Source organism: Durio zibethinus, unplaced genomic scaffold, assembly GCF_047325235.1.
Source record: "Durio zibethinus cultivar Kanyao isolate XHJ-2024 unplaced genomic scaffold, ASM4732523v1 HiC_scaffold_116, whole genome shotgun sequence".
Classification (NCBI taxonomy): Eukaryota; Viridiplantae; Streptophyta; class Magnoliopsida; order Malvales; family Malvaceae; genus Durio; species Durio zibethinus.
The window spans coordinates 11,428-15,860 of record NW_028322739.1 but is presented as its reverse complement, the minus strand read 5'-3'; the positions used below and the strand labels follow the sequence as shown (position 1 = coordinate 15,860).

Sequence of the window (4,433 nt, the reverse complement as noted above, 5' to 3'; positions counted from 1 at the left end):
TAAAAACAACTAAAGTCAAGGGGGGGCGAGAGATTAGTCACAGATATTTGATTGTATATCGATCTAATCTTTTTCACCCCGTCCCGCGACAATAACTAGAATTAAAAAAAAGGGAATGTTAACGCATCCGGGAAGAAACGATTGATCTCTATCAATAAACCCGCTAAAGAACCGAACCAGAGAGTACTTAGTACCGGTGCTACGGAAAGATATGTTTTTAGATCTCGCATTTAAAATCCTCCTTCTTTATCGTATTACATACATTATGGTAATACATATATAATCACATGTATGTGTGGTTAAAGACCACTTGTATTTGTATATTTGTACCCGGAATTCCTAATTCAAAATTAAAATTTAAATGTACAATGATTCGATAGATAAGATTTTCCTTTTCTTAAAACAGCAAAATAGGTCCCTTTCTGCCTGAGAATTCCCGCCAAAAAGATTCATTTATTATTCATTATATGGTTGTTATATGATATGAGACCAAAAAGAGGAAATGGAAAGATAATTTTTGTATATCAATAGATGAAATAAGGGTGTGGAAAACAAGACAGGGATTCTCTACAATAACATCGTAGGCCAATTGAAAGGGATGTAGCGCAGCTTGGTAGCGCGTTTGTTTTGGGTACAAAATGTCACGGGTTCAAATCCTGTCATCCCTACCTATTACTTCTCCTTTGAGCAGTAAGGAGGGAGCCATTTTAGTTTTAGATTGATTAAAATTAAGCATACATAATCTATCATTTTCTCATATTATATATGATATATGATAGTATAGGTGTGCACGATGTATTGGGGTTATAAAATAAAAGAATCCTCTTTTTTACAGTCTTATTTATTATGATAAGAAAGCGCTCTTAGTTCAGTTCGGTAGAACGTGGGTCTCCAAAACCCAATGTCGTAGGTTCAAATCCTACAGAGCGTGATTCCGCTCTTGTTAAGTCGAAAATTACACCGAACTGAAAAAAAAAAAAAAAAAAAAAAAATTGAACAGCAATTCGAATTTGACCTCCTTGAATTAAATTAATTAAATTAAAATTAAAGGGGTCAGTCAAAAAAAGAGATGTTAATTAATCAAAGGTCCAACTGATCACCACGTATGTATTGTAAATATGCGGTTACGAATAATCCAGCCAAAGTAATAGGAATTAGACCTAAGACGATTCCAAATAGAAAAACTTCAATCATTTCAATTTATTTGAAAGGAGAAAAAGAAAGGTAATATCTATCCCTAAATATTAATCTCTATTGCCCATGAATATCAATAACTAATAATTGATAATTAACACGGTAAGGAACTATAGAATATATGGAATAGGACAGAAAACTTTGTTTTTATTAATTGTTCGTTCATTCAATTAATTTTCAAATAAGTCGTATCTTACTCAGACCAATAAATAGAGCTGAGGTTATAGTTAAAGCCGCTAGTAAAAAACCGAAATAACTAGTTAGAGTAGGCATGAAGGAGCTAAATGAAATATGTTCTTTTTATACATATGTTTATAAAGCACTTACCTAAGTTTCAATTTTTAAAAGAGACGGGGATAAGCAAAAATACCAATTGAAAGAATAAGTTCAATTGAAATTTTTTGATTCATCAATCATTCTAAACGGTATTCACAAAAATAGAGCGGCAGGACAAGAGTAGAAAAGAAAAAGAAATAGATTCATCATCTTTGTAGTTAGGTCAAGAAAAAACCTTTGGATCTAATACAAGAATACAAGAAAGGCCGCCTCACAAATATTGATTAGTAGAATTTTTTTTTTATTCCTTGCTCTTTTTTTTATCTATATCTAATACTATCGACTACTCTTACTTGTTACTAGACGACTAAGCAATTCCTTAAAATAAAAAAAGGAGGGCTTACAACAAAAAACAAAACCTCTTATGCAATTACGAAAAAAAGTCAATTTTTAGATTTCGCATCTAATTGACTTGCGGAAATATGATAATTTCCTTCATGAATTATTATAAACTTGTTGGATTCACGGGTTACCTGATCTTCCGTTTCTAGCCCCAAACCAATAATAGAATCCCCTATATTATATTCCAGGAATTTGAGGAATTTTCTATCGCATGATACGTGGTTATACATCGACAAGCAAGAAGAAGAAAGAAATTATCTAGCACTTCATGTCGATATACTGTTTGAAATTGCGTTGCTGTGTCAGAAGAAGGATAGCTATACTGATTCGGTATACTCTAAAAATACCTTTGGTACAATATTGACGATCTCACAAAGATTGAATTTCAGTGAATTTCCGTTTACTGATCTCATCTTTTACGGAATCGATCCCCTACAAGAATATGCGGAGCTCAGCATGTCTGGAAGCACAGGAGAACGTTCTTTTGCTGATATTATTACCAGTATTCGATACTGGATCATTCATAGTATTACTATACCTTCCCTATTCATTGCGGGTTGGTTATTCGTCAGCACAGGTTTAGCTTATGATGTGTTTGGAAGCCCTCGTCCAAACGAGTATTTTACAGAGAGCCGACAAGGAATTCCATTAATAACCGGCCGTTTTGATTCTTTGGAACAACTCGATGAATTTAGTAGATCTTTTTAGGAGGACCCAATGACCATAGATCGAACCTATCCAATTTTTACAGTGCGATGGTTGGCTGTTCACGGACTAGCTGTACCTACCGTTTCTTTTTTGGGGTCAATATCAGCAATGCAGTTCATCCAACGATAAACCTAATCCGAATTAATTATAGAGCTATGACACAATCAAACCCGAACGAACAAAATGTTGAATTGAATCGTACCAGTCTCTACTGGGGGTTATTACTCATTTTTGTACTTGCTGTTTTATTTTCCAATTATTTCTTCAATTAAGAAAAAAAGAGTAGTAGAATACTAAATAATAGTAGGAATTCTCTTATCCCATTCGGAAGGATTGCATCTCATAATTATCTATGACTGTTTATGTCTTTAGCATGACCACTTGATGAAATGTGGAGGGAAGCGGGATAAATGGCCGATACTACTGGAAGGATTCCTCTTTGGATAATAGGTACGGTAACTGGTATTCCTGTGATCGGTTTAATAGGTATTTTCTTTTATGGTTCATATTCTGGATTGGGTTCGTCCCTGTAATATGTAATAATGGGATGAACTAAGTTATAGGCATGAAAGTGTAAGAACTCAACGGGGCCCGCCTCCTCTTTCTTTGTCTGATTCGCGAGGAGGGGTCCCGTTGAATTCTTAATGATCATAATATTTTGTTCGTATAAATATAAATGACAACAAATAGATCACTTTTTCCGATGATGTTTTTGAAAAATGAACTCGATTAATTGATTCATAGCATCTGTTCTTCGATAGTATCTATCGATACTTTCAAGGTTAGAAGAAAAAAAGGAATCACTCAATTTCCTTTTCCTGGATGACACAATCACAATATATATTTAATTTTAATATTTAATTTTTTTTAATATTTAATTTTAATATTTTAATATTTAATTTTAATATTTCTTTTTTTTTTCTGTCGACCAGATATCAAGCAAACCCTTTCTAGACTAGTCTAACCTTACTCTATTTATTTTAGTATTTCATCAAAGTTTGAAATTTTTTTATAAGTTCATCGCCTTGCTTCTATTTTATATTTATAAAAAAAAGGATTCCTTCTCTTTTTTTTGGTTGTCCATTACTTATTATATTATATTATACTTATTTATACTTATACTTATTTTATACTTATTTATACTTATTTTATACTTATTATATTATCCTTATTACTTATTCGATTACTTTATTACTTATTCTATTATCTATTATAATCTATTATCTATTATAAGTAAATCTAAAAAAATAAAGGGTTCTGAAAAATCTGGAAAAATATAAACTAAGAATAGAAATCTTTGACGAATGGGATCCGGAATTGTTATTATTTCGACACAAGAAAAGGAATTTTACACATCCTTTTCTTGTGCCGAAGGCTAGGAAGACGAAGAATACTCCCTGTAATTATTTGTTCCCCTCATTTATCCTTCCTTTCTATTCTCCGCTTACTTATCTTATGTTTAGTATCTAATCAAATTGAATTTAGAAAACAAAACCCATTCTGTGACATTTCAATCTGACAATAGGGATATAATTACACCCCTCCCATTTAGATTGAAAAAAGAAAAGAAGGGGTAAAGACAAATAGTCTTCTTCACAATATACAGATTTTGAATGCGGTAAAAGTAATTCCTAGAGAAAGAATATAAACAAGCAAAAGACTTTTCATACTTTTTTCATCATACCTAACCTAATTGCCAGGAAGAATTTGTTCTTTTTTACAAATTTGATGTTGATAAATCCACGGATCTAGAAATTCATTTCGGACACTTGAACCTTTTCAAATTGTTTCTTTTTAAGAACCAAAAAGATTTGTGCAAAAACAATAGATGCCAAGAAGAACAAAAGGCCTTG

General features: G+C 32.0%; 2 non-coding genes across 2 annotated transcripts; both read left to right on the top strand.

The window, feature by feature from the left end:
- The first annotated feature begins 594 nt into the window (after positions 1–594).
- Positions 595–668, top strand: TRNAP-UGG (transfer RNA proline (anticodon UGG)). The gene has a single exon. It is a non-coding gene; the product is annotated as a tRNA-Pro (tRNA).
- Positions 669–857: 189 nt separating this feature from the next.
- On the top strand, positions 858–931 carry TRNAW-CCA (transfer RNA tryptophan (anticodon CCA)). Its single transcript has one exon. It is a non-coding gene; the product is annotated as a tRNA-Trp (tRNA).
- Positions 932–4,433: the final 3,502 nt, after the last annotated feature.